Genomic DNA, 20,559 nt, shown 5'->3' with positions numbered 1-20,559 from the left:
TCATTAACAACATATGTTTTAATCTACTATATGTGAGTATTGATGTATATAAGTGAGTGTATGTGAGAGTGAGAGAGTTCTTGTTTAAATATGTGTTTCTATAAGTGATTGCTTAAGAGAGTAAGTATGTGTAAGTTTCCTTAGAAGTAAGGTGGTAGTGTGTGTATAGTTATATATGCAAATAAATGGATGTTCAATAGTTTTTTTGCATGTCTGAGTATGTGTATGAGTAACTTTTGGATGACTGTTGGTGTGTAACAGGATGTATAGGTGTATCACTAAATATGACAAGTGAGTATATGTATGAGTGACTATGTAGAACTGTTGCTGAATGAGAGGATGTGTATATAGAAGGTGGAATTACTGAATTGGTTGTTGTAACTGGTATGGGTTTCTCCACTTTTTTGAATATGTTAGTTTCTATTTTTGAATATGTGTTTCAAGGGTTACTTTACAGTGAAAGGAGGTCTGTCACTCTGTCACAAGGATGGTGTCATCAGTGATGTCATGAGTGATGTCACTGACCATTTCATGAGTGATGTAATCTGTGACGTCATCAGCAGTGCATTGCAGGCGCGCAAGTTATAGTGAGGCCAACTAACTATAACATGGGAATTTCAATGGTTTTATGTCAGTAAAATTTCCAGCTAACTATAACTGGTGTGAAACCTATGGTTTTTTCAGTGAATTTACTAGGTTTTTTTAAATGCTAATTCCTAACTATAACTGGTGTGAAACCTATGGTTTTTTCAGTGAATTTCAAAGGTTTTTTAAATGCTAATTCCTAACTATATATAGGGCCTCAAACCTATTTTTTTTCCAGTGAATTTCAAATTTCAAATCTCTATAGGTATGAAATGTAATATTTTTTATAACGAATTTTATATTTTATAATTATGTAATATATATATATATATTTTTTTTATTTGTTTGCCCCGGTGCGCTCCCGGGGCGCGTACCGATGCGCTCACCGGTAAGCGCAGTGCTATGGCGCGCCCCGGGGCGCGTACCGGTGAGCGTCCCGTTAGCGCTATTGCCGTGAACGAAAACAACATTGTGACGTATCGTGTAGCCGCATGATGCGTCATATGACGCACAGCTTAAGCGCACCCGGAAGTACGCATGTGCATATGATCGCAAAACGTTCTGACGCGCTTACGCTACGCGACCCGGGGTGCGCCCCGTGGCACGCCCCGGGTCGCGTAGCGTAAACGCGTCGGGTCATGTGACCTGAAAATAACACTTTTCATTGGTTCACAACACTTTTGGTTTCAAAATGATGACAGCCCTGCTCATGTGACTTGAAAATAACACTTTTCATTGGTTCACAACACTTTTGGTTTCCAAATGATGAAAGCCCTGGTCATGTGACTTGAAAATAACACTTCTCATTGGTCCAGAACAGTTTTTTTTTCCAAATGATGAAAGCCCCCTCCATTTTTCTTTATTCTGACTTTGTCCTTTGACTGAGGAAGACCTGTTTGGAGATCTGTCTCTAATATATTCTAATTAAAAATGGCTACAGTAGCAGCAGCAGCTGGAGCATCTGCCCCACCACCACCACCACCACCATCAAAAATACCACCAGAAGATCACATTGGTGGTCAAGAAGAAGAGGAGGAGGAGGAGGAAGAGGAGGAAGGCTCAAGGCAGTTCCTGCAAGAAGTTCATCAAACCTACAAACCAAAAGAGCACTTCGTATGGTAGTTCTACAAAATCCCAAGGGGTTTCAAAAAAGTCAATCCTGCGAAGGTGACTTATTTGATTTGTGATGCTGAGCTGTCCAGGGGGAACCCTAACAAAAAATATTCCTTCGGGAATCATACCATGATTCGGCACATGATCCGTTGGCACCCAATCAACTATTCTGCTGCAGAGGTAAGGGACCTCTGCAGTAAGCTACCCCCATCATCATCTAGACCCTCAACATCAAAAGAACCAACTCCATCGGGTTCAGAGGCAACAGAGACAATGCCTATCATACAACCCAAATTTAACGATTTTAAAATCATGTGCAAATATTGTGGTAAGTTAATTTGCTATGGTGAGCAAAGTGTTAAACTTATCATCTGTGCTGGGGATAACCATAAGTGCCCGAAAAAACCCTAATTTTCTGTAGAATTTTTTTTGCTCCCGTTGAGCCATTTACAATTCCCTGTTTTTTGTTTCTCCCCCCAAGAAAATACAAAAAAATATGAAACTGTTCAGAAAAGCCATAAAAAGTAAAAAAAATGTTCAAAAAAAAAGAAAAAAATATAAAACAACAAAAAGAAAAAAAAACAGTTCTTTTCAGAACTACCTCCCATTTATATAAAATGACTTAAATGTTTAAACTCTGCCATTCTCTTTTCTCCCCGGTGCGCTCCCCGATGCGCATACTGGGCGCTCCCCCCGTGCAAATCGAAAAAAAAAAATATTTTTTTTTTGCCCCGCGGGGCCCTTTTATAGCCCCCACATAAAACCTAGGGGGTCAGGGGGGTCTACTCTGCCCCCTAATGGTCTTTTCCCCCTTTGTTTTGGCCACCTCTTGTGTCTCGATCCTACCGAGACACAAGATGGTGGCCGCTCTGGACCGTTTGGAATGTTTACCGACACCCGAGAGCCAATCAGCTTTCCGTGCGCAAGTCGCGTAGCGCGCCCGGTGCGCGTACCGGGGCGCTTCCTTAGATATATATCTTTTTTTGAACCTAAATTACTCAAAATCCACTGGAACACATATCTTGAGACATAGCAAAGGCACATTGGGCTACCAGTCCCTACAATTTTGCCAAGTTTGGGGGACATTCATTCAGCCGTTCGGGCTAAAGTGAGGTCGACCGCCCTATGGAAATTAACATGGGGAAAACACGTTTTGGGACCCCCCTTTTATCTGGGCCCCCACTTGATGCATCCCCCCCAAACTTTTAGGGAAGGACCGGAGCTCAACGAGGCCATTTTGAGGAAATTTTCAGGCAGATTCGTCAACCGGCGCCAAAGTTATTCCAAATAGAATTTTGAGATTTAACATTGAAAAAAATCCTAACTACAACTACCTACTGGCGACCGCCAGTAGGTAATATATATATATATATATTTTTTCTGGCTAGGGGATACCCCAGTAAATCGATACAATAAGGGGGCGTGTGAGGGAAATGTTTATTGACCTAGCATTGTTATAGTCCCTACAAATACTGAAAAAACCAAGTATAACAATGGGTCAGAGAAAACATAATGTAGCTATCTGAATAACTGTGTGTGTATTGATAGAACACGATCCCTGAATCCAAGGTATTCCTGGTGAAAAAATGTGTTCCCATCAGATACCCGTCCTGTACCGCCCTACATCATTTGGGATCCTTCACCCGAAGGAAGTGGAAACAAATCCACTGAGGATTAGGTAGATTGTGTCCTAATCATATGTGAAGGAATTAAGGATGTATAAATGTAGACTATGTGATGGTATCAGGGGGCAAAGAATAATTAGCAGTGCAATAAGTGCTCTTTGTAGCGTGTGATAAAGTGAAATTAATATTGGGTTGTGGGAGTGGAAAGAAGGAATTTATTGGGGTCCTACCCACACCCAAGGTTAAAAAACAGTGCAAAGTAGTGTTAACAAATAACTACTTAGGTCTTATCTAGGTCGACATGTTTCTGCAGTTTTTTTGGCTCACAAGATACCCATCTGCTTCATCAGGACCTTAATGATCGAGTGCTACTTCTGATTAAAGTGAAAAGAGTGTACAAAAATCATATCACCTGAGATCGCCGGTTGAAATGATCCATTTGGTCATCAAAGGACAAACAAACATACACATAATATAAAATGCACACAGTTAGTGATGATAGCTACAAATATACAGAGAATATCTCGTGATGTTAGTGTATCTGCCAATTATTATTGGTCAATGGTTGTTAAGCAATCAACTGAATGGCCAGGTAAAGAAATCCTGGAGTAGAAAAGGTTGTATACACTCACCCACGATCTGGGGAATGAACTCTCCACCTCACCCGGCAACAGCTCAGGTACAAATGGAGCACCGCTCTATTAGATGTGAAAAGAAAAAATAATGAAAGAGGAAGAGTTCGCTAGAACTCAGTCAGAAACACAAGCTTTTCCCAGAGTGTTGGTTCTGTCGCCGTTTTGAATTCCAGCCCGGTGCAGGGGAAAGTAAACGGTATTTGCAATATAGCCTTTTAAGTATTCCAAGTGCAACTAGATTACGTGCTTAAGTAGGGTGTTTGTGCTCCGTCGCTTAGTTGCCGGGAACCAAGCACCCATAGATGTCTATCGGGTATCTGGGCTTAATGGAGGATCGAAAAAATTTAGCAGTCAAAAAAGGTTCTCCCTCTCAAGTCCAAAATCCTTACTTAAACGGAAGCGGCAACGTAGCCCATTCCGTTCCGTTAAATACTGTGGCCCCCACCCACTTACCTGTCCGTCGGTACTCCTCGCCTTCCTCTAGGCTGACAGTGGGAGGTACCGACCGGGCAGGAAGCGGAATATTTAAACCACTTCTGATTGGCCGGCGAGGAGCCACGTGGCGCGCCTTGTCACTCGCGCCAGAGAACTACAGAACCACTGGGAATTGTAGTTTGTTTACTGTTCGTCCCTCGCCCGTGATTGTCGGAGGCCGTTTTTTTGGGCAACATATGGCGTTGATGGTTTTAATCATCCAGTCTAGTGGTGGATATCTAGTGTAATGAATGCCTAGTATGAGGGACCGCACAAGTGCTTTACGAGCCAGGAGGTAGCACGTGACGTTCCTTGTCACGTGTGCCCCAAAACTACGCCGTGGATGGATAGTGTGGTTTATTTATTTATAACCTCTCGCTCAATGCTGTATTTAACCGTTTCAGCGCCTTGGTTTACTGTAACATGTAATGCCCAATCTTGTAGTAACAAGAACATGTTAGATGAACTTATAGAAGGATTTTACTTAAAACAGTGATGTATGTTGAAACTCGGCACATAGAGTATCATTACTGCTTGATCTATTATGCTCACCATTGGGTTGTATTGTGGTGTTTGGGAGGACCAGTGGACCTATATTCTGATTTGAGACCCAATTGCTTGCTTCTATGTGTTCTATTTACATTATCATACAGTCTCCATTACAATGATTACTGTGAAGAGATGTCAATAGTCATAGTTGGAGGTGGAGAAATAGAACTACAACATTCTAGTTCATAGATGCAAAACTTACTTCACCGTATTCAATGGACAATAACCTATAGCGACATCCATGGGATGTCCTCATTCAGACCTGTTATATCGGTTTGAAGTTTGTGCACCCATCTTTGTTCTCTTCGATGTAGGAAAGTGCTGATATCTGTTATATGCTTAGGGATTATAGGTTGTTCCAGCACTGTCCATTGTAAGTCGGTGGGAGCATGTTGAGCCTCTAGGAAGTGTTTGGTCATACGTGTTGTCTGTTTGTTGCAGCGTATTGAGCTCTTATGCTCTGAGATCCTGGTCTTTACTTTTCTCGTGGTCATCCCCACATATTTTTTCTCGCAGGGACAGCTAATTAGGTATATGAGGTTGGAGCTATTGCAGTTCGTAAACCTACGCTGTTCCCACGGATGTTCTGTCCCAATGTTGAGTGTAGTAGATTTACGGGTCTGGGGACATGCTGCACACTGTCCACAAGGATGGTGTCCAGTTACAGCCGGCATGTCCCACAGAGTGCCTGTTGTTTTAGGGATTTCAATCTTAGGTCTTGTATGGACCAATTTGTCCTTGAGATTTTGTCCCCTTTTGAAAGCAAATAGGGGAACGGGCAGTTTGTCTTTACCCGTATTAAGAATGCCCCAGTGTTTCTTGATGATGCTCGTGATTTGGTTTGATAGTGTACCAAATGTCGTCACACAGGTCATTCGTTCTGTCTTTTGTTTGGGAGGCATTATTTCCAGTAGGCTAGCTCTATTGTTGTTTTGTGCTCTTTTTTTGGATCGGTTTACCAGTTGTTTCGGGTAATCTTTATCCAAGAGGTCTCTTGTTAAATTTTTGGCATGTGATTCAAACGATTCTTTCTCTGTGCAGTTTCTGTGTATGCGCAGAAATTGCCCATAGGGCAAATTATCCCGAAGGGACTTAGGGTGGCAGCTATGGTAATTCAACAAAGAGTTTTGGGCCATAGGTTTCTGATAGAGCTCTGACTTGAGTCCATCCACTGTACCAATGATCATAAGATCTAAGAAAGCCAATCTGCATGTGTCGAATTCCATGGTGAATTTAAGATAACGATTTCTTTGGTTCAGCCACTCATGGAATTCTTTGAGTTGGGTATCAGTCCCACGCCACACCACAAGGATGTCATCGATGTAGCGTTTCCACGCTCGCAGACACGATAGATGGGGGTTGGTGTCTGCGAGCACGTGCTGTTGTTCAAATTGGTGCTCGTACAGATTCGCGAGACTAGGGGCAAAAACGCTGCCCATACTAGTCCCGCTAATCTGTAAATAAATGGAATCCTCAAAGGCAAAGACGTTCTCCGTCATGGCCAGAGTTGCCAAGTTCATAATGAGTCTAACTGGAGTTATGGAGTTTAACTCCCGTGATAGTAACAGATCTTCTATCACTTGTAGAGTCTCCGTCTGGGGTATAGATGTGTATAGACTCTCGACATCAAACGACACCAACAAATCTGTATTGATGTCGTATTCGATGTCGGGTAACAGTCTTAAGACATCTTTGGTGTCTTTTAAGTAAGAGGGCATCTCTCGCACCATAGGTTGTAGGAACACATCGACAAAGGTCGACAAAGGTTCCAATAGCGAACCTATCCCAGATATTATGGGTCGGCCCGGTGGAGGACGTTGGACCTTATGTATTTTTGGCAATTGATAAAAATACGGGGTGACCGGACTGGATACTTGTAGGTATTGGCCCTCTTTCGGAGTGAGCCAGCCTTCTGCTAGGGCTTCCTCAACGATATGAGCTATGACATTGGTTAGTCTAGCCGTCGGGTCTTCCTTAAGTTTTCTGTACGACCGACCGTCGTTGAGCTGGCGTAAGCACTCATTCCGATATGTTTCCACATCTAGGATGACCACCCCTCCCCCCTTGTCTGATGGTTTTATCACAATGAGGGGATTTTCAGTTAGATCTTTGATGGCATTTTTTTCATCTCTGGTCAGATTGGAAAACATCCTCTGCCTGCTAGTGAAGAGCTCCTTGATGTCATGATTGACCGCTTCTTCAAAAGTTAATACCTTGGGAGGTTGACCTAACACGGTAGGATTAAATGTCGAGGGTTTCTTCAAACCAGTGTTACTTGAGGCAACATCTTGTGAGTTTACAATGGCTTTATTAGCAAACAGAAAATGCAGCCTGATCTTGCGGTAAAGTTTACTAAGTTCAATTTGGGCCTGAAATGGATCAGTGCGATTTGTTGAGACAAACCCAAGGCCTTTATTTAACACTTGCTCTTGGGTCTCTGTAAGTTGTTGGGAGCTCAGATTTATGACTAAACTGGTCCCGCTGTGGTTGTTGGTTGCTCCTGCGGGATCTTCTTCCCACTCCTCAGATCCATGGTCTGGGGTGGTATGTTCCAGCGGACCTGTCCTTGTCTGGGAGTTCTTTGGCGACCCCGGCTTCTCCTGCCCCCCCCTAAAAAAGACTGTTGGCTGTAGTCTCCATAGAATGGGGGCGGACCGTATGGGTTCATCATAGGCGGAAAAGGGGTTGTCCCCACGGTGAAGGTTGCCACCAGGGTGGAAATTGTGGTTGAGGAAAAGCTGGATTAAATCCTCTCCACCCTCTCCTGTTCCCACCTCTACCTCTCTGTTTAAAGGATGACTGACTGGTGTTTGATCCATCGTAGTCACTGAAGACTCCATCGGAGCTGGAGCTCCCATAGTTGGAACCACCTTTGTATCCGGTTTTTTGGTTGGTGGGACAGAAGGTGTCGCTGGTGTATGGGTACACCTTCTCCATTGAGAATTTTGCAAGATCTTTCTTGAACTTCTCCAGTTTAGTGAAAAGTATCGAGTCTCTGAACTCCTTGCTAGACTTATTACCATCATCTTGGTGCTTAGTAAATATTTTGCTTGATGAGATCGTTGCCTTAATCTGGCCTTCTAGGACCTGAATCTCTATCATTATCTTGTCTGCTGTTTTTTTTGCTGTTTTTATGATCAGGCATAACCAATCACGCGTGCATTTCCACGCTATTAATGACCAATCATGAAGGAAGGTCTTGTCGTCCAGGAAGAGACGGGGGACGTTCCCTACTATGAGGCCGTTAGGTGCACAGTTGTTCCTCAAGTAATCAGCCATGATGATACCATGAACGCACACTCTCGCTTGGTTCTTTTTCAAAATTAATACCTTTGCCCAGCCATCTTCAGAACCAGTCGAAGTGGCGGGTGTTGGAGTGAACATATCAAGCATGCTAGGATTATCTGCAAGTAAAGTCTGGATTTCATCCTCATCAAAGGCTAAGCCTAAATTTGTGGCCATGATGCTACCAGTGTGTCTCGAACTGTGTTCCACAAGCTCCTCTACTCAAACAAAATAGATTCCAACCACATACGTGAGTCGGAAAATTAATAACGCCCGCAGTCAGCTGACTACACTAGAACATCGATACAGTAAGGGGGCGTGTGAGGGAAATGTTTATTGACCTAGCATTGTTATAGTCCCTACAAATACTGAAAAAACCAAGTATAACAATGGGTCAGAGAAAACATAATGTAGCTATCTGAATAACTGTGTGTGTATTGATAGAACACGATCCCTGAATCCAAGGTATTCCTGGTGAAAAAATGTGTTCCCATCAGATACCCGTCCTGTACCGCCGTACATCATTTGGGATCCTTCACCCGAAGGAAGTGGAAACAAATCCACTGAGGATTAGGTAGATTGTGTCCTAATCATATGTGAAGGAATTAAGGATGTATAAATGTAGACTATGTGATGGTATCAGGGGGCAAAGAATAATTAGCAGTGCAATAAGTGCTCTCTGTAGCGTGTGATAAAGTGAAATTAATATTGGGTTGTGGGAGTGGAAAGAAGGAATTTATTGGGGTCCTACCCACACCCAAGGTTAAAAAACAGTGCAAAGTAGTGTTAACAAATAACTACTTAGGTCTTATCTAGGTCGACATGTTTCTGCAGTTTTTTTGGCTCACAAGATACCCATCTGCTTCATCAGGACCTTAATGATCGAGTGCTACTGCTGATTAAAGTGAAAAGAGTGTACAAAAATCATATCACCTGAGATCGCCGGTTGAAATGATCCATTTGGTCATCAAAGGACAAACAAACATACACATAATATAAAATGCACACAGTTAGTGACGATAGCTACAAATATACAGAGAATATCTCGTGATGTTAGTGTATCTGCCAATTATTATTGGTCAATGGTTGTTAAGCAATCAACTGAATGGCCAGGTAAAGAAATCCTGGAGTAGAAAAGGTTGTATACACTCACCCACGATCTGGGGAATGAACTCTCCACCTCACCTGGCAACAGCTCAGGTACAAATGGAGCAACGCTCTATTAGATGTGAAAAGAAAAAATAATGAAAGAGGAAGAGTTCGCTAGAACTCAGTCAGAAACACAAGCTTTTCCCAGAGTGTTGGTTCTGTCGCCGTTTTGAATTCTAGCCCGGTGCAGGGGAAAGTAAACGGTATTTGCAATATAGCCTTTTAAGTATTCCAAGTGCAACTAGATTACGTGCTTAAGTAGGGTGTTTGTGCTCCGTCGCTTAGTTGCCGGGAACCAAGCACCCATAGATGTCTATCGGGTATCTGGGCTTAATGGAGGATCGAACAAATTTAGCAGTCAAAAAAGGTTCTCCCCTCAAGTCCAAAATCCTTACTTAAACGGAAGCGGCAACGTAGCCCATTCCGTTCCGTTAAATACTGTGGCCCCCACCCGCTTACCTGTCCGTCGGTACTCCTCGCCTTCCTCTAGGCTGACAGTGGGAGGTACTGACCGGGCAGGAAGCGGAATATTTAAACCACTTCTGATTGGCCGGCGAGGAGCCACGTGGCGCGCCACGTGGCTCCTCGCCAGTCAGTCATCCTTTAAACAAAGAGGTAGAGGTGGGAACAGGAGAGGGTGGAGAGGATTTAATCCAGCTTTTCCTCAACCACAATTTCCACCCTGGTGGCAACCTTCACCGTGGGGACAACCCCCTTTTCCGCCTATGATGAACCCATACGGTCCGCCCCCATTCTATGGAGACTACAACCAACAGTCTTTTTTAGGGGGGGCAGGAGAAGCCGGGGTCGCCAAAGAACTCCCAGACAAGGACAGGTCCGCTGGAACATACCACCCCAGACCATGGATCTGAGGAGTGGGAAGAAGATCCCGCAGGAGCAACCAACAACCACAGCGGGACCAGTTTAGTCATAAATCTGAGCTCCCAACAACTTACAGAGACCCAAGAGCAAGTGTTAAATAAAGGCCTTGGGTTTGTCTCAACAAATCGCACTGATCCATTTCAGGCCCAAATTGAACTTAGTAAACTTTACCGCAAGATCAGGCTGCATTTTCTGTTTGCTAATAAAGCCATTGTAAACTCACAAGATGTTGCCTCAAGTAACACTGGTTTGAAGAAACCCTCGACATTTAATCCTACCGTGTTAGGTCAACCTCCCAAGGTATTAACTTTTGAAGAAGCGGTCAATCATGACATCAAGGAGCTCTTCACTAGCAGGCAGAGGATGTTTTCCAATCTGACCAGAGATGAAAAAAATGCCATCAAAGATCTAACTGAAAATCCCCTCATTGTGATAAAACCAGCAGACAAGGGGGGAGGGGTGGTCATCCTAGATGTGGAAACATATCGGAATGAGTGCTTACGCCAGCTCAACGACGGTCGGTCGTACAGAAAACTTAAGGAAGACCCGACGGCTAGACTAACCAATGTCATAGCTAATATCGTTGAGGAAGCCCTAGCAGAAGGCTGGCTCACTCCGAAAGAGGGCCAATACCTACAAGTATCCAGTCCGGTCACCCCGTATTTTTATCAATTGCCAAAAATACATAAGGTCCAACGTCCTCCACCGGGCCGACCCATAATATCTGGGATAGGTTCGCTATTGGAACCTTTGTCGACCTTTGTCGATGTGTTCCTACAACCTATGGTGCGAGAGATGCCCTCTTACTTAAAAGACACCAAAGATGTCTTAAGACTGTTACCCGACATCGAATACGACATCAATACAGATTTGTTGGTGTCATTTGATGTCGAGAGTCTATACACATCTATACCCCAGACGGAGACTCTACAAGTGATAGAAGATCTGTTACTATCACGGGAGTTAAACTCCATAACTCCAGTTAGACTCATTATGAACTTGGCAACTCTGGCCATGACGGAGAACTTCTTTGCCTTTGAGGATTCCATTTATTTACAGATTAGCGGGACTAGTATGGGCAGCGTTTTTGCCCCTAGTCTCACGAATCTGTACGTGCACCAATTTGAACAACAGCACGTGCTCGCAGACACCAACCCCCATCTATCGTGTCTGCGAGCATGGAAACGCTACATCGATGACATCCTTGTGGTGTGGCGTGGGACTGATACCCAACTCAAAGAATTCCATGAGTGGCTGAACCAAAGAAATCGTTATCTTAAATTCACCATGGAATTCGACACATGCAGATTGGCTTTCTTAGATCTTATGATCATTGGTACAGTGGATGGACTCAAGTCAGAGCTCTATCAGAAACCTATGGCCGGAAACTCTTTGTTGAATTACCATAGCTGCCACCCTAAGTCCCTTCGGGATAATTTGCCCTATGGGCAATTTCTGCGCATACACAGAAACTGCACAGAGAAAGAATCGTTTGAAACACATGCCAAAAATTATCAAGAGACCTCTTGGATAAAGATTACCCGAAACAACTGGTAAACCGATCCAAAAAAGAGCACAAAACAACAATAGAGCTAGCCTACTGGAAAAAATGCCTCCCAAACAAAAGACAGAACGAATGACCTGTGTGACGACATTTGGTACACTATCAAACCAAATCACGAGCATCATCAAGAAACACTGGGGCATTCTTAATACGGGTAAAGACAAACTGCCCGTTCCCCTATTTGCCTTCAAAAGGGTACAAAATCTCAAGGACAAATTGGTCCATACAAGACCTAAGATTGAAATCCCTTAAACAACAGGCACTCTGTGGGACATGCCGGCTGTAACTGGACACCATCCTTGTGGACAGTGTGCAGCATGTCCCCAGACCGGTAAATCTACTACACTCAACTTTGGGACAGAACATCCGTGGGAACAGCGTAGGTTTACGAACTGCAATAGCTCCAACCTCATATACCTAATTAGCTGTCCCTGCGAGAAAAAATATGTGGGGATGACCACGAGAAAAGTAAAGACCAGGATCTCAGAGCATAAGAGCTCAATACGCTGCAACAAACAGACAACACATATGTCCAAACACTTCCTAGAGGCTCAAAATGCTCCCACCGACTTACAATGGACAGTGCTGGAACAACCTATAATCCCTAAGCATATAACAGATATCAGCACTTTCCTACATTGAAGAGAACAAAGATGGGTGCACAAACTTCAAACCGATATAACAGGTCTGAATGAGGACATCCCATGGATGTCGCTATAGGTTATTGTCCATTGAATACGGTGAAGTAAGTTTTGCATCTATGAACTAGAATGTTGTAGTTCTATTTCTCCACCTCCAACTATGACTATTGACATCTCTTCACAGTAATCATTGTAATGGAGACTGTATGATAATGTAAATAGAACACATAGAAGCAAGCAATTGGGTCTCAAATCAGAATATAGGTCCACTGGTCCTCCCAAACACCACAATACAACCCAATGGTGAGCATAATAGATCAAGCAGTAATGATACTCTATGTGCCGAGTTTCAACACACATCACTGTTTTAAGTAAAATCCTTCTATAAGTTCATCTAACATGTTCTTGTTACTACAAGATTGGGCATTACATGTTACAGTAAACCAAGGCGCTGAAACGGTTAAATACAGCATTGAGCGAGAGGTTATAAATAAATAAACCACACTATCCATCCACGGCGTAGTTTTGGGGCACACGTGACAAGGAACGTCACGTGCTACCTCCTGGCTCGTAAAGCACTTGTGCGGTCCCTCATAATAGGCATTCATTACACTAGATATCCACCACTAGACTGGATGATTAAAACCATCAACGCCATATGTTGCCCAAAAAAACGGCCTCCGACAATCACGGGCGAGGGACGAACAGTAAACAAACTACAATTCCCAGTGGTTCTGTAGTTCTCTGGCGCGAGTGACAAGGCGCGCCACGTGGCTCCTCGCCGGCCAATCAGAAGTGGTTTAAATATTCCGCTTCCTGCCCGGTCCGTACCTCCCACTGTCAGCCTAGAGGAAGGCGAGGAGTACCGACGGACAGGTAAGCGGGTGGGGGCCACAGTATTTAACGGAACGGAATGGGCTACGTTGCCGCTTCCGTTTAAGTAAGGATTTTGGACTTGAGAGGGAGAACCTTTTTTGACTGCTAAATTTGTTCGATCCTCCATTAAGCCCAGATACCCGATAGACATCTATGGGTGCTTGGTTCCCGGCAACTAAGCGACGGAGCACAAACACCCTACTTAAGCACGTAATCTAGTTGCACTTGGAATACTTAAAAGGCTATATTGCAAATACCGTTTACTTTCCCCTGCACCGGGCTGGAATTCAAAACGGCGACAGAACCAACACTCTGGGAAAAGCTTGTGTTTCTGACTGAGTTCTAGCGAACTCTTCCTCTTTCATTATTTTTTCTTTTCACATCTAATAGAGCGGTGCTCCATTTGTACCTGAGCTGTTGCTGGGTGAGGTGGAGAGTTCATTCCCCAGATCGTGGGTGAGTATAAACAACCTTTTCTACTCCAGGATTTCTTTACCTGGCCATTCAGTTGATTGCTTAACAACCATTGACCAATAATAATTGGCAGATACACTACCATCACGAGATATTCTCTGTATATTTGTAGCTATCGTCACTAACTGTGTGCATTTTATATTATGTGTATGTTTGTTTGTCCTTTGATGACCAAATGGATCATTTCAACCGGCGATCTCAGGTGATATGATTTTTGTACACTCTTTTCACTTTAATCAGCAGTAGCACTCGATCATTAAGGTCCTGATGAAGCAGATGGGTATCTTGTGAGCCAAAAAAACTGCAGAAACATGTCGACCTAGATAAGACCTAAGTAGTTATTTGTTAACACTACTTTGCACTGTTTTTTAACCTTGGGTGTGGGTAGGACCCCAATAAATTCCTTCTTTCCACTCCCACAACCCAATATTAATTTCACTTTATCACACGCTACAGAGAGCTCTTATTGCACTGCTAATTATTCTTTGCCCCCTGATACCATCACATAGTCTACATTTATACATCCTTAATTCCTTCACATATGATTAGGACACAATCTACCTAATCCTCAGTGGATTTGTTTCCACTTCCTTCGGGTGAAGGATCCCAAATGATGTAGGGCGGTACAGGACGGGTATCTGATGGGAACACATTTTTTCACCAGGAATACCTTGGATTCAGGGATCGTGTTCTATCAATACACACACAGTTATTCAGATAGCTACATTATGTTTTCTCTGACCCATTGTTATACTTGGTTTTTTCAGTATTTGTAGGGACTATAACAATGCTAGGTCAATAAACATTTCCCTCACACGCCCGCTTATTGTATCGATGTTCTAGTGTAGTCAGCTGACTGCGGGCGTTATTAATTTTCCGACTCACGTATGTGGTTGGAATCTATTTTGTTTGAGTAGAGGAGCTTGTGGAACACAGTTCGAGACACACTGGTAGCATCATGGCCACAAATTTAGGCTTAGCCTTTGATGAGGATGAAATCCAGACTTTACTTGCAGATAATCCTAGCATGCTTGATATGTTCACTCCAACACCCGCCACTTCGACTGGTTATGAAGATGGCTGGGCAAAGGTATTAATTTTGAAAAAGAACCATGCGAGAGTGTGCGTTCATGGTATCATCATGGCTGATTACTTGAGGAACAACTGTGCACCTAACGGCCTCATAGTAGGGAACGTCCCCCGTCTCTTCCTGGACGACAAGACCTTCCTTCATGATTGGTCGTTAATAGCGTGGAAATGCACGCGTGATTGGTTATGCCTGATCATAAAAACAGCAAAAAAAACAGCAGACAAGATAATGATAGAGATTCAGGTCCTAGAAGGCCAGATGAAGGCAACGATCTCATCAAGCAAAATATTTACTAAGCACCAAGATGATGGTAATAAGTCTAGCAAGGAGTTCAGAGACTCGATACTTTTCACTAAACTGGAGAAGTTCAAGAAAGATCTTGCAAAATTCTCAATGGAGAAGGTGTACCCATACACCAGCGACACCTTCTGTCCCACCAACCAAAAAACCGGATACAAAGGTGGTTCCAACTATGGGAGCTCCAGCTCCGATGGAGTCTCCAGTGACTCCGATGGATCAAACACCAGTCAGTCATCCTTTAAACAAAGAGGTAGAGGTGGGAACAGGAGAGGGTGGAGAGGATTTAATTCAGCTTTTCCTCAACCACAATTTCCACCCTGGTGGCAACCTTCACCGTGGGGACAACCCCCTTTTCCGCCTATGATGAACCCATACAGTCCGCCCCCATTCTATGGAGACTACAACCAACAGTCTTTTTTAGGGGGGGGCAGGAGAAGCCGGGGTCGCCAAAGAACTCCCAGACAAGGACAGGTCCTCTGGAACATACCACCCCAGACCATGGATCTGAGGAGTGGGAAGAAGATCCCGCAGGAGCAACCAACAACCACAGCGGGACCAGTTTAGTCATAAATCTGAGCTCCCAACAAGTTACAGAGACCCAAGAGCAAGTGTTAAATAAAGGCCTTGGGTTTGTCTCAACAAATCGCACTGATCCATTTCAGGCCCAAATTGAACTTAGTAAACTTTACCGCAAGATCAGGCTGCATTTTCTGTTTGCTAATAAAGCCATTGTAAACTCACAAGATGTTGCCTCAAGTAACACTGGTTTGAAGAAACCCTCGACATTTAATCCTACCGTGTTAGGTCAACCTCCCAAGGTATTAACTTTTGAAGAAGCGGTCAATCATGACATCAAGGAGCTCTTCACTAGCAGGCAGAGGATGTTTTCCAATCTGACCAGAGATGAAAAAAATGCCATCAAAGATCTAACTGAAAATCCCCTCATTGTGATAAAACCAGCAGACAAGGGGGGAGGGGTGGTCATCCTAGATGTGGAAACATATCGGAATGAGTGCTTACGCCAGCTCAACGACGGTCGGTCGTACAGAAAACTTAAGGAAGACCCGACGGCTAGACTAACCAATGTCATAGCTCATATCGTTGAGGAAGCCCTAGCAGAAGGCTGGCTCACTCCGAAAGAGGGCCAATACCTACAAGTATCCAATCCGGTCACCCCGTATTTTTATCAATTGCCAAAAATACATAAGGTCCAACGTCCTCCACCGGGCCGACCCATAATATCTGGGATAGGTTCGCTATTAGAACCTTTGTCGACCTTTGTCGATGTGTTCCTACAGCCTATGGTGCGAGAGATGCCCTCTTACTTAAAAGACACCAAAGATGTCTTAAGACTGTTACCCGACATCGAATACGACATCAATACAAATTTGTTGGTGTCGTTTGATGTTGAGAGTCTATACACATCTATACCCCAGACGGAGACTCTACAAGTGATAGAAGATCTGTTACTGTCACGGGAGTTAAACTCCATAACTCCAGTTAGACTCATTATGAACTTGGCAACTCTGGCCATGACGGAGAACGTCTTTGCCTTTGAGGATTCCATTTATTTACAGATTAGCGGGACTAGTATGGGCAGCGTTTTTGCCCCTAGTCTCGCGAATCTGTACGTGCACCAATTTGAACAACAGCACGTGCTCGCAGACACCAACCCCCATCTATCGTGTCTGCGAGCGTGGAAACGCTACATCGATGACATCCTTGTGGTGTGGCGTGGGACTGATACCCAACTCAAAGAATTCCATGAGTGGCTGAACCAAAGAAATCGTTATCTTAAATTCACCATGGAATTCGACACATGCAGATTGGCTTTCTTAGATCTTATGATCATTGGTACAGTGGATGAACTCAAGTCAGAGCTCTATCAGAAACCTATGGCCCGAAACTCTTTGTTGAATTACCATAGCTGCCACCCTAAGTCCCTTCGGGATAATTTGCCCTATGGGCAATTTCTGCGCATACACAGAAACTGCACAGAGAAAGAATCGTTTGAAACACATGCCAAAAATTTAACAAGAGACCTCTTGGATAAAGATTACCCGAAACAACTGGTAAACCGATCCAAAAAGAGAGCACAAAACAACAATAGAGCTAGCCTACTGGAAATAATGCCTCCCAAACAAAAGACAGAACGAATGACCTGTGTGACGACATTTGGTACACTATCAAACCAAATCACGAGCATCATCAAGAAACACTGGGGCATTCTTAATACGGGTAAAGACAAACTGCCTGTTCCCCTATTTGCCTTCAAAAGGGGACAAAATCTCAAGGACAAATTGGTCCATACAAGACCTAAGATTGAAATCCCTAAAACAACAGGCACTCTGTGGGACATGCCGGCTGTAACTGGACACCATCCTTGTGGACAGTGTGCAGCATGTCCCCAGACCCGTAAATCTACTACACTCAACATTGGGACAGAACATCCGTGGGAACAGCGTAGGTTTACGAACTGCAATAGCTCCAACCTCATATACCTAATTAGCTGTCCCTGCGAGAAAAAATATGTGGGGATGACCACGAGAAAAGTAAAGACCAGGATCTCAGAGCATAAGAGCTCAATACGCTGCAACAAACAGACAACACGTATGACCAAACACTTCCTAGAGGCTCAACATGCTCCCACCGACTTACAATGGACAGTGCTGGAACAACCTATAATCCCTAAGCATATAACAGATATCAGCACTTTCCTACATCGAAGAGAACAAAGATGGGTGCACAAACTTCAAACCGATATAACAGGTCTGAATGAGGACATCCCATGGATGTCGCTATAGGTTATTGTCCATTGAATACGGTGAAGTAAGTTTTGCATCTATGAACTAGAATGTTGTAGTTCTATTTCTCCACCTCCAACTATGACCATTGACATCTCTTCACAGTAATCATTGTAATGAAGACTGTATGATAATGTAAATAGAACACATAGAAGCAAGCAATTGGGTCTCAAATCAGAATATAGGTCCACTGGTCCTCCCAAACACCACAATACAACCCAATGGTGAGCATAATAGATCAAGCAGTAATGATACTCTATGTGCCGAGTTTCAACATACATCACTGTTTTAAGTAAAATCCTTCTATAAGTTCATCTAACATGTTCTTGTTACTACAAGATTGGGCATTACATGTTACAGTAAACCAAGGCGCTGAAACGGTTAAATACAGCATTGAGCGAGAGGTTATAAATAAATAAACCACACTATCCATCCACGGCGTAGTTTTGGGGCACACGTGACAAGGAACGTCACGTGCTACCTCCTGGCTCGTAAAGCACTTGTGCGGTCCCTCATAATAGGCATTCATTACACTAGATATCCACCCCTAGACTGGATGATTAAAACCATCAACGCCATATGTTGCCCAAAAAAACGGCCTCCGACAATCACGGGCGAGGGACGAACAGTAAACAAACTACAATTCCCAGTGGTTCTGTAGTTCTCTGGTGCGCGTGACAAGGCGCGCCACGTGGCTCCTCGCCGGCCAATCAGAAGTGGTTTAAATATTCCGCTTCCTGCCCGGTCGGTACCTCCCACTGTCAGCCTAGAGGAAGGCGAGGAGTACCGACGGACAGGTAAGCGGGTGGGGGCCACAGTATTTAACGGAACGGAATGGGCTACGTTGCCGCTTCCGTTTAAGTAAGGATTTTGGACTTGAGAGGGAGAACCTTTTTTGACTGCTAAATTTGTTCGATCCTCCATTAAGCCCAGATACCCGATAGACATCTATGGGTGCTTGGTTCCCGGCAACTAAGCGACGGAGCACAAACACCCTACTTAAGCACGTAATCTAGTTGCACTTGGAATACTTAAAAGGCTATATTGCAAATACCGTTTACTTTCCCCTGCACCGGGCTGGAATTCAAAACGGCGGCAGAACCAACACTCTGGGAAAAGCTTGTGTTTCTGACTGAGTTCTAGCGAACTCTTCCTCTTTCATTATTTTTTCTTTTCACATCTAATAGAGCGGTGCTCCATTTGTACCTGAGCTGTTGCCGGGTGAGGTGGAGAGTTCATTCCCCAGATCGTGGGTGAGTGTATACAACCTTTTCTACTCCAGGATTTCTTTACCTGGCCATTCAGTTGATTGCTTAACAACCTTTGACCAATAATAATTGGCAGATACACTACCATCACGAGATATTCTCTGTATATTTGTAGCTATCGTCACTAACTGTGTGCATTTTATATTATGTGTATGTTTGTTTGTCCTTTGATGACCAAATGGATCATTTCAACCGGCGATCTCAGGTGATATGATTTTTGTACACTCTTTTCACTTTAATCAGCAGTAGCACTCGATCATTAAGGTCCTGATGAAGCAGATGGGTATCTTGTGAGCCAAAAAAACTGCAGAAACATGTCGACCTAGATAAGACCTAAGTAGTTATTTGTTAACACCACTTTGCACTGTTTTTTAACCTTGGGTGTGGGTAGGACCCCAATAAATTCCTTCTTTCCACTCCCACAACCCAATATTAATTTCACTTTATCACACGCTACAGAGAGCACTTATTGCACTGCTAATTATTCTTTGCCCCCTGATACCATCACATAGTCTACATTTATACATCCTTAATTCCTTCACATATGATTAGGACACAATCTACCTAATCCTCAGTGGATTTGTTTCCACTTCCTTCGGGTGAAGGATCCCAAATGATGTAGGGCGGTACAGGACGGGTATCTGATGGGAACACATTTTTTCACCAGGAATACCTTGGATTCAGGGATCGTGTTCTATCAATACACACACAGTTATTCAGATAGCTACATTATGTTTTCTCTGACCCATTGTTATACTTGGTTTTTTCGATACCCCAGTAAAACCATTAATACGGCCATGATCAAATCAAATGGTGTTTAAAGACAAGTGTTATTGGCTAAAAAACCTATTCTTCAGCCCAACAGTTTGGATTCAATGTCAGAGCCCACAAGATTAGTATTGACATACAATCGACAGCACCAATCGGTGCATAAGATCTTTAATGGTAATTGGTCGCTGATATTGCATGACCCAGTATTGGGTAGTGACTTAACTAAATCACCCAACATCACCTACAGGAAAGCACCTTCAATGGGTAATGCCCTGGTTTAAAATAGCCCTGAAATTGTGAAAGGCACTAGTTGGCTAACTAGCCGAGAAGGCTTCTATAAATATGCTACCTGTAAAACATGCAAGCAAGGGTTGAATAGAAAGACATTCAGCTCGCCCTTTAAACCCAAAGCAATCCCCATTAGAAAATCACTAGACTGTAAGACTGAATACGCAGTTTATCTGCTGGAGTGTC

The sequence above is a fragment of the Lissotriton vulgaris genome, chromosome 7 (assembly GCF_964263255.1).
Source record: "Lissotriton vulgaris chromosome 7, aLisVul1.2, whole genome shotgun sequence".
NCBI classification, from domain to species: domain Eukaryota; kingdom Metazoa; phylum Chordata; class Amphibia; order Caudata; family Salamandridae; genus Lissotriton; species Lissotriton vulgaris.
This window is presented reverse-complemented; position numbering follows the sequence as displayed.